Source organism: Haemaphysalis longicornis, unplaced genomic scaffold, assembly GCF_048455015.1.
Source record: "Haemaphysalis longicornis isolate Haplotype H1 unplaced genomic scaffold, Haemaphysalis longicornis Haplotype H1 scaffold_3, whole genome shotgun sequence".
NCBI lineage: Eukaryota > Metazoa > Arthropoda > Arachnida > Ixodida > Ixodidae > Haemaphysalis > Haemaphysalis longicornis.
In genome coordinates this window covers 203,507,332-203,518,309 of record NW_027526335.1, presented here as the reverse complement: position 1 = coordinate 203,518,309, position 10,978 = coordinate 203,507,332, and positions in this window count along the sequence as shown.

The following is a 10,978-nucleotide window of genomic DNA, read 5'->3' as shown; positions in this document are numbered from 1 at the left end:
AGCTTTCGGGACTGAATGGGGGTGGTAATATGCCGCACTGAGCGCGCGAAGAGAGAACATTGACCTATTTTGACTGATTAAAAAAACGAAACCGCATTTTGGATCCTATTTTGTTCTACTTCGTTTTACATAGTTACCTATTTCGTTAGTAACGATAGTACCGCGATCCATGCATTGAATATGTTTGTTTATGTTTTATTTTCAACGCCCGGCTGTACTGGGTTGTGTTATCTGCGTGCCAAGATAAGCCCGTGTTCCACTCTTTCTTTCTTATGCCGCGCGGGTTTGCGATTGGAATAAGCTTCCGGAAAACTTCGTTTGCGCATCTGGTGTTAGATTTGACATAGCTCTAAGGTGTTATCGGCGTGGCGGCATCGAAACGGTAATTCGCGAATTGCCGTGATCTTGTTCCTGTCAATTATGTTTTTTATTCATTATTGCTGCTGCGTGTTGCTGCCCACTGCAATGCGTGATGACCTCTGGGACTCGTTTTCAGAATCTCCAATTTTTTAATTTCACACTTCCTTTTGTTTCATTTTTTCTCTTTTATTTATTTTTTTGGCCGCGGCTCTGTTGTCGTTTGATGTTGCACAATTTTCTTTGCTTCAATCTTTTAAAAGACGCCTCTGTTGATTTTTATTTTTGTCTATTACGGGGTTCGTGATTCCACTTCTGCATTGGACATTATTTATGTATCTTCTAACACAATGCCCTCTGAGCGAATGTAGTAAGACGAATAAATAAATATTGATAGGGAGAATGTGTCGCCCTCACATCACTAGCCTGCAATAGTCTTCTTTGAACTACAGTGTTCTCGATGTAATTCGACGGTTAGAGCAAGGCTCGCGCCAAAATATAACTTCCGCAGAGCAGACGCCGCGGCATTCGATTCGGCGACACTCTCCTGTGCACGTCACAACGTAACTTTGTTGACTGCAACTTCGCCGCCTGTGTATTCATTGAGTTGTTAAGGGAGCGCAAGTTCGCTCCAATAAACCGTTTTGCCTTCAAGACAACTGATTCGTTTTTGTCTACGTGACCATACATGTAGGAGGTCTTCATGACGAATGCAGGTGACGCAGTTACGTTCTTACGTTCTGCTAACATATCGTATCTCAGTTAAGCCACATGCAATTGGATTTTCCTCACTCTTTCTGTCCAATTATGGAAATCGCCTTCATTTTTAAAAGCCGGAAGCCATCTACGTTTTTTTTTATTTACATTCCTACGTTTTCTCAAATACGAAAGCAGCTTACGTTTTTTTCACGTCGGCTTTGTCCGTAACAATACGCAATTTTCTTACAGTGCAGGCAGACTATCTAAACAATTGAGCTGGATTCTTAAATTCACACGGAAAAAAGTTCACGTCACATTCAAACCAGGATATGGCAGACTGGGAGGAAACGATGAAGCCTACGAAGATCTGTAAAAACTAGCATACCGTACCCCAGGTTGACCAGGACTACCACACTTATCTCGTTGAAAATTATTGGCAACTTCTAATCCTACGCCTAGAAGGACCATCCTTCCCCGGGCTACACAAAAAATCTAAGCGCCGAATAACTGCACCCTAGACGCGCGATACAACCTAATACATATATATCCGGAAGTCTAGATGGGCGAAGACGTTAAGTAGAAAATGTGTGACATTATCCTTAAATTGTGCTCAATTTGGGCAATCGCCCACTCTGCTTTACGCGACGTGGTCATGAATATTCAAGGATATACTCAGGGGCGAAAAATTTCTAATAAATGTTACTTTCCCTTTCTTATTAAATATTACAGATTCCCTATTTTTCTATCTCGATATCTTTCACACTTTGCCTGTGTGGTATAAATAAACCAAAACGTTCAGTTAGGCCAGAACGCTAGAGAATAAATACGCTCAGACACTGACGCTGTCACTTTCTTCCTCAAACTGGCCATTAAAGCGCAGCCGCAACCTTTCCGGCAGACATCCTAAACCACACCATCGGAAATGCCATCTGCCTTTGCTGTGCAGCAGTGCTCGTGGCGGCAAGTTAATCTATCATCTCTAAACTTCAATTATTGAAAACATACATGGTTAATGCACGACCCCAACACAAGTAACGGTATCGCGCCATACATCTTAAGACCTAAACGTAGATGTCGCCGGTAATTTTTTTCCTTTTTTTTGTACTTGACAGTGGTACATGCTATTCGAAGAGCATTAGACAAGGTAGATAGAGAGAGAGAACAAACTTTATGTTCCGCAGGACCTAAGTCCAGGTCCTAATTTCAAAGTTCAATTCACCAGATCCACGTAGTACTCCAGAATGTCCGTGCGGATCCGGTGCACGTGTTTGTAGAGAGCTTCCTTGACAGTCTGGATGTTTACTGTCGGTGGGGGAGACAACCAGAGCTCCCAGGAGGTGATGGAGGCGAGGGATGGGTCAAGTGATGGCGGGGTGTAGTTCCAATAAGAATGAGGGATGGATGGGTAGGAAGAACAGGTGGGACAGGAAGGATGACCAGGGCGCCGATAGATGCAGTGAAGAATGTGATGGGAGGGGAGTGAAGAGATTTGAGCCTGCCGAATGAGGCACGCAGCCTCACGAGTTAGACGGTAACTAGGGTGTGGGTACAGGGTACGTGAGAGGCATTGGGCGTGTAATTGGTAACGGCGGGAAGCGCGGTTTTGAGTACGAACTGTCGGCGGTTGGTACAATGTTGGCCAGGACATGGGCGGACCCGGGAAAGGTACTCGGGTGAGCACGTTTGCTAAGGCGTTTCCGCACATGCCAGCGTGGCCAGGAAACCAAAACAGTGTGAAGCGGGGCCGAGGATTCAATGCAAGTATCGGAGTGACGAATTCAGTAGTGTGTGGGTGAGTCTCATGGTGATCGAAATTACGAAGGGCTGACTGACAGTCGGAGGAGATATATACTGGCGTGCTGGTAGAAACAGTAAGAATAGCGTGCTCTATTGCAAGGGCGATGGCGTATTCTTCGAGAGAGGTCGAACCCGGTGGGGAAAGAAAGGAAAGCGTGGCAGTGTCTAAAGAAGGGAGTTGGAGAAATGAAGCCGTGCCCGTTTCGTTTGAGGGGATGTCGCTGGCGTCAGTAAAGTAAACGATGGAACCATGAGAGAGTAGAAAATTAATTCGTCTGGAGAGGGCCTGAACGCGCAGTGCACGACGAGCAGGGTGTCGATCAGGGTTCATGTTGCGGGGCAAAGGCTCAACCCGTAAATTAGTGAAAGTCGCCCAAGGAGGTGCTCCGGTGGTATGGGGGGTAGTTGCGAAGTGGGGTAGTTAAGTGTATTGAAAATAGCACGACCTTGGGCAGAAGTCTGCAGGCGTTCGAGTTGAGCCTGTCGATGGCACGCAATGCGTTGTTCAAGAGTATTAGATATCCCTAGTTCCAGAAGGGTGGCGCTGGGGGCGTAGGGGGGTACTCCCACAGCGATACGGTAAAGTGTGCTGAGGGAGGCCTCGAGGGACGACAGCTGAGATGGCGAGGGTTGCAAATGCGGAATTGTGAATAGTATATGGAACGTAACATAAGCATCGATGATGCGGAGCAGGTGATGCTCGCGCAGTCCAGCTCTTCGGTTGGCGACCCGGCGGAGGAGATTGGATAGCTGAGTGATCTGATTGTGAAGTGTGCGCAGAGTCGGTACGAAGCTGCCCGCGTAATGTAAGGTGAGACCGAGAATCCGAAGGGTGTCAACATGCGGTATTAGGCTGCCAAAAATTTGTACCTGAGGAAGAAAGCGGTCCGGGGCTACTCCACGCTTGTTACTGACTACGAGTTGAGCGGATTTTGAAGGTGAAATAGAGAGGCCGACAGACGTGACATAGCCTTGGATGACGTCACACGCTTTCTGAAGAGTGTCCTCCAGTTGGCCGGGACTGTCCTTGGTTGACCAGAGTGTTATGCCATCCCCGTATATAGAGTAGGAGAGAAGGGGGATGCCATCTAATAGTGGAGGAAGCGAAGCTAAAGCGATGTTAAAAAGGGTGGGTAACAGGATGGAGCCTTGGGGGTACCAGCTGATATATAGAACGGGGGGGAGGTAGAGCCCGGGATAGAGAAAGAAGCGGTACGGTTACAGAGGAACGAACGGATGTAGGTATACATGAGAGATCCGCAGTTAGTGTTGGCTAAGTTAGCGAGAATGGCAGTGTGCTGAACATTATCGAAGGCCTTATGAATGTCCAGAGCAATGATGCCACGGAGCTGAGAGGAGCTACGAAAGCCGTAGACGTCATGGGAAATGCGGAGGAGGGTATCCTGAGTGGATATGTAGTGGCGGAACCCAGTTTGGGTGAAAGGGAGGGCAGAGTTGTGAGAAAGGTGTCATTCAAGCGCGTCAATGCCATACGCTCAAGCAATTTACCAACACAAGACGTAAGCGAGATCGGGCGAAGATTTGGAAGAGTGTGTGGTTTGCCTGGTTTCGGGATAAAAATAATTTTGGAATGTTTCCAAAACGCCGGCAGTTCGCCACTGAGCCAGATGTGGTTAAAGAGAGCCAGGAGTTCTGAAAGTGCGCTGTCGGGAAGGTTGCGGAGTAGTTTATAAGTTATTCGATCTTCCCCTGGCGTCGTATTGCGACGAAGGGTGTTGAGCGCCCGGTGCAGTTCTGTTACTTTAAAAGGCTGGTCAAGGGAGGACGGCGGGAAGTCTCGGCGTGGAAGCGCAGAAGCAGGATTGTGTGTACTAGTAGGGCACATGAGTAAGCGAAGGTCCCCTGCTAGTGTGTTAGGATGTTGCTTTGTCGAGAGGAGGCTGCGGGGAACAGGGTGGACCGGTGAGGAAGGTTGAATGAGCGAGCGGAGGAGGGACCAAGCCCGTTTGATGTTTATTGCTGGATTGAGAGAGTCACAGAAATTCCACCAGTTCGAGCGAGCTAATTGATCCGCGTAGGTCTGGGCTTCTTGTGTGTGGATGTTCATTCGACGGCGCAAGCGACGGTTGGCTTTGTTCCGACGCCATCGGCGAACGAGTGAGCGGCGGGCGTCCCAAAGGTGCACGAGATGTGGGACTATGAAAGGGGCATCGGCTGTCGGGGCAACATATTTCGTGTGCCGATCATGATTTCGCATGAGAGCACGAAGCCAAGCGTCGGGATTAGATGGGTCAATAGTGGGGAGATCCGACAGGCGGAAACGATGCCAGTCGGTGAGAGCCACGCGTGATCCCGGACGAGGTTGGGTCCGCATGAACGGTAAACGGATTTCAATATAGGAATGGTCGCTTCCGAGGCTTTCGTGTAGGTGTGAACATGAAGGGCTGCCTGTGCCCTGGAAGAATGACAAGCCTAGGGAGGTGTCGCGTTCGACTGAGTTGCCGAGGCGGGTTGGGAAGGCGGGATCGTTCATGAGACAAAAACGGCCCTGACTGATTGCAGTGGCCAAAGTTCGGCCCGTTGGGCTGGCTAAGGCTTAGTGTACCCCCAAAGGGGGTGTGGGCAATTGAAGTCCCCCAACACCAGCGTAACCTGATCCTTGGGAGGTGAGCAGGTAAAATAGGGTGAAAGAGAGGGTAGTGGTTTGTTTGGGCGATGATAGACGTTGAATATTTTGATGGTAAGAGCCGAATTTGGATCTGGATTAATGAGGATGCCATGGGCATGGAAATTTGGGGTAGTGTAGGAAGTGAGGTCTACGGGGGTGTAGATGAGGCTTTTTGTAATAAGGGTGATGAGATTGAGGGTGGTGGTGTTGTCAGCAACGCCTGTGTGATAGGTATCGTAGCCAGGAATTTGGGGGAGGTAGAGAGCTTCTTGAAGAAGAATCAAGTCCGGCTGAGGCGTTTGTGGCGAAAGGAGAGTTTTGAGAGAGGAGAGTTTGCGACGGAGACCTCGACAGTTCCACTGCCATATAATTGGAGGATGAGACAGCATTATAATTGATCTTCGGTGTCCGAGGTGAAGCTAACGTCTAGGGAGCATGGTGGAGGGGGGCTGTTCTTGCTGGGTGGGGCGCGTTTTCGACGGGGCCGATGGTCAAGGGCCTCCTCGATGGTGGCGAGGCGGCGATCTAAATGCGAGATAAGATTGACCATGAGGGCATAAAGCTCAGGGATTGTCTGGGGAGCGGTGGGTGGGAGAGGTGGAAGGACCAGGCGGGGCGAGAGCGTTACGATAGGTGAGGGATGACGTTATTGGCGTGGCAGGAGGATGTGCAGGGTCGGTAGGTGCCCCGACGGAAGGCTGCTGACTCACCTCCCCCTGTTGTGCTTGAGTATGACCTGGTAGGCGAAGTCGAACATGTTGGGATGTGGTGACGCGGCGATGAGGTGATGGAGACCGGTTTTGGTGGTGGAACCGGGAGGCGTGTCGCTGCTGGGACTGGGGCCGTTGTCGATGTCGGGATTGGGAGCGTTGTCGTCTTCGGGACGAAGATCAGTGACGCCGGTATTGAGGATCTGAGCTGGTCATGTCGAGGGCAGGTCTTTGGGAGCTGATTGATTGATTGAAGGGTTTAACGCGCCGACGCAACGCAGGCGATGAGGCGCGCCGTAGTGGAGGGCTCCGGATTAATTTTGACCACCTGGGGATCTTTAACGTGCGCCGAAATCTCGTACACACGGGCGTTTTTGCTTTTCGCCTCCATTAGAAAAGCGGCCGCCGCGGCCGGGAATCGAACCCGCGACCTCGTGCTCAGCGGCGCAACGCCTTAGCCGTCTCTGGGAGCGACGGGTTAGCCAAGCGACGTTGGTAGGCGCGACGTGCCGATTGTGCGTCGGCATCCATGCGTGTAGGAAACTTGGGCGAAGTGCTGGCTTGAGCTCCCTGGCAGATGTGGCACTTTGGAACGCAGTCGTGTTCCTGATCCGCTGCCAGGCAAGTGATATCCCGGGAGCAGGTTGGGCACAGCACGGTTGATGGAGGCAAGGGACAAACGTCCACTCGGTGGCCGATGTTGTGGCAGCGGGAGCAGAACTGGGCTTTTGGTTTTGGGGGGTAGCACCTGAAGTCGGTGTGATGGTAAATCACGTATCCTGGGATGGTGGAGCCCGCGAATGTAATTAAGGGAGTTTCAGTGCAGGCCAACATGCGTGCTGAGATGATGGAAGCACCCGTGCTGATCAGGTTGGCTGCGAGTTCTTCAGGCGGGGTGTTAGCTTGCACGCCATGGATCACTCCGCGGCAAGAGTCGGTGGGAGCACCAAGGTACTCGCGGAGGGGAATGTCGGTGTCTTGAATGCGTAGGGATTGGAGTCCACGAAGCTTGGTGAGCGCTGAAATTCTAAATGTGGAGACAGATATGATGTTTTTGTCCGGTTGTGGTTGCAGAAGGGTATCTTGAAGCTCGCTAGGTGTTAGGTGGGCGGCCGCTGTGATGGCCTGGCTTATTGCGATTGGTTTGCATGCTTTCAGGGATAGATTGGATGATCTGAACACAACAGTCGGTAGTTCTGCGCTGCGTCGACGAGATCGATGCTCCGTTCTCCAGCGCGCGGTATCATCCGGGGTAGGCATTGTCATCGGAGGATCGGCGGCGAGCGGGCAAAGCCGGTGCCGAGGCAGTGTTAGGCCTAGCGCCGGCAAGCACTGTGACCCACCTTCATGGTGAAGAAACACGGTAGGAGAATAGCTGGAATGCTTTTTCCATGTCTTCCTGGAGGAGAAATGCTGAACAGTCAGTTTTTCCCATTTATCAAGAAATAAGGGCGTGTTTAGACTCTGTTTGGTCAACAACATACCGTTATTCCCAGCGGATATGTTTAGTTGAACAAATATTGGGGAATAGTTTGTTATTTATACCTCAATCACTCCAGAAGAGGTGCAGGAACAAGATTAGATAAGGCGTAGTCGATGAACAGGCTAGGTCCGGTGGTAGAACACCAACTTGCAACTGCAATAAGGCATTTGAGTCCGTAAGCGTCTAGAACGTCAGCGTATTCTAGTAAGAAGGAGTGGCAGAGTCAAGTAGGTTGACGGTAATTCTACCCATTATCAAGACGTTTTTCTTTACTGATAATAAGGTGTGCAGGACACTAATGTGGTACAGAAATAGGTAATACATGATGAGGGCTAACCGATAAATTTAATCGATAAATAACTGCTTAGTGTCTTAGTGTCTTGCTTTGTAATTCAGTCCAAATAGATTCGCGCTTATGGAAGTCTAGTGACAAGTCAAAGCGACGGCGATAAGATAATGAAGAAGCGATAGAAATTGCTACCCCGCGATGGCCACTACTTTCACGATGACAGTATTCAGAGGGTACCCTTAAAAGCGAATATATTTCCATGACTCGGTGTCAACCACGTTTCAATCAAGCAGATAATAAAAAAATTGTGACAAAGGGATGATAACTGATATGTTATTTCATCAAAGTGTATCGTTAAACTGCACGTGTTAAGGTGAACGATGGAAGTAGAAGCAGAAGATAGTCGATTTACAAGTTCAGAAGGGCAGAAGTACTTGGCCATTAAGGCAAGCGCACTCAATCAGCACAAGCGCCAAGATTCAAGAGAATATAGCCAGGTCAGATTCCATGGAGACACGGAAGGATCGGCTGTCTTCAGTTTAGCAGGCTTTTATTTGGGTAATTTCCTGTCTAAAGGAACAGCCACGCACTTTCTTTTTTTAGTTTCAGGGCTTGCGCGAAGAGCCGTTTAGTCTACTGGGTTAGGTGCTTGTTCACAGAAACGGCTTGCTTGTCTCCAACCAAATAACCTAAGCTGCCAGTGTTCTGCCAATCCGTCCGCTCCTCCTACACAAAGTCACTTTTGTGCGTACGATAGAAGAAACACGCGAATATGTTATGCTGACCAGACTTGGTTGGTACCTTGTGCACAATTTCTAGGTAGGAGCCGAGACAGCACATTTCGCTTGTTCACTGATCGGGTAAATGGTCGCGGCGCAATCGTCTCCCGCAGTTACAGGTGCCTCTTTCTCTTCCACATTACTGATCCTTAAATACATCTCAAGAGCAGAAACCCTGGTTTTCAAGGCGGCGTTTTCAGGTTTCAGAGCCTTTTTGTATTAATGGAGTTCCACTTGCTTAGTGCGTACACCTTGGACCAACTCATTTAGAAGCCCCACGCTATCCTCCATTTCAGAGATTTCTGTGTTAGAGGCACTTGGGTGGAAACCAGCGTCAAGAAATTTAACTTTGACGTTTTCGACAAATTTCGCAATAAGCGCGTCCAACATTTCCTCACATCGCGCCCTAATTACCTAATTTTTTTCAAGTACCTCAACTAGTTCAGCATTGGTTGGTATAGTAAATCGTACACAGCAAAAACAAGGGAACCCTTCGCCAAGGCACAACAAATCTCAAGAGCGCTGCCTAAGAAAAAAACTGATACAAAGCACCAACCTGTGCAAATGCTAGAAGACACTTCTGGCTGCCTTCCGAAGACGCCTTTTAAGGCACCCGTGGGCAGTCGAAGCAGGCTCGCAGGGGCAACACGGGCGAGAGAGAGAGAGAGAAATCTACTTTATTGGATCAAAAATCCTACGGAGGCTGCTGGCGGACCACGCAGGATCGCCCACAACCCGACTATTCTAGGCCTGTCGTCAAGGGGCGGTGTCCCTCCGACCTCCACTCGGGCCGGCCGGACCGCGGGTGGTCCCGAGGGCTCGCATCCCTCGGTCCCGCGCGGCATCAGCCCGCCCTCGGGATTGCCGGCCGAGAGCCGCTTCCACCCGCTGGACTACCTGCAACTGCACTTCATAGTCTCTTGACTGCATAGCCCACACCACGTCCGTCGGTAAGCCCCCGGGTGTGACCCGGGTGGACACAGGTCCATAGTGCAGTCCCAGAAAATGTGGGTAAGAGTCGCTGTTGCACTTCCACACACACTGCACTGCTCACTGTCAAACACCTCCGGGCACACGTAGCGCGCCAGCGCCGGCGTGAGCAGAGAGTTGGTTTGCAGCTGCCTAAACCGCACTGCCTGCTCTCGCGTGAGTCTTGGATGAGGCGGTGGCATGGTCTGGCGACCGGCACGGTACCAGTCCAACATATCGGCGTATCCCAGCAGCGGGTCCGCCTCCTCTTCGTCCTCGCTCACCTCACTGGGGCCCGACATTTCACTACACCGAACACTCGCACTCGCAGCACGCACCACACCGCCAATCACACGCCCCCCGGTCCGGCTTTCGTGCGGTTCCTCGGAGGCGTTCAGCGGGCCCGTCCCTCCGGCCGCCTCCGCGCGGTGGGTGAGAGCACGCGGGGCGGCGTCCGCCGTCTCGTTGCGGTTGGGGTGCGGGCCGCTGGTCGCGGGGCTTTCTTTGCGTGTTTTTCTCGCTCATTCTTGTCGTTATCGCCGATTATTGTGAGTTTCGGGGGTGGGTACATCGTCACTTGCATCCTAATCTTCAGTCAAAATAGACATTCGTTATAAAGAAGTAGCGGTTATAGCGAAGTAATTACGACCGCCTTCACCTTCGTTATAACGATGTTTAGTGTATATAGTTAAGACTAGTGCATGCGTACCCGGTATTCAGACCGGGAATATGTGGGTCAAACAATCTGGTGATCAGCTGCTGGAAGTGTACATTTGAGCTACATTCAGGATGGCGTGTACATAACCCTTTCAGGAAGCCTTATACACCTATATGCAAAGCAATGTCCGCTGTACAGACAATTCTGCGCTACACGGCACTTTGATAACGTGGCGATTGTTTATGGTGCCAACGTTAACTTTGAAAACGCCACTTTTCTACTGTACTGTGTGTAATTTCCCTTCAGCTTCTGTAATTTCACTTCAAGAACAAAACAAGAATATACAAATCTTTAACACGTAGCTACGTCACTGGTTTTTTAGCACCCCTGGAGGATCATGGCTGACAGGGCTCCATTCGGGCGCTCCACATAGTCCAGTATCAATATAAATCACGGTGTTTTTATTTCTTCCCAAATCAAATTTAAGCACAAACACATTCGGCAAGTTGCAAGGACAATGAAAGATGACTTTTTAAATAATGGAGCAGCACCTCATATTTTTGTGGTTTTATTCCTTAATCAATAAAATTTATAATCGGCACAGTTTG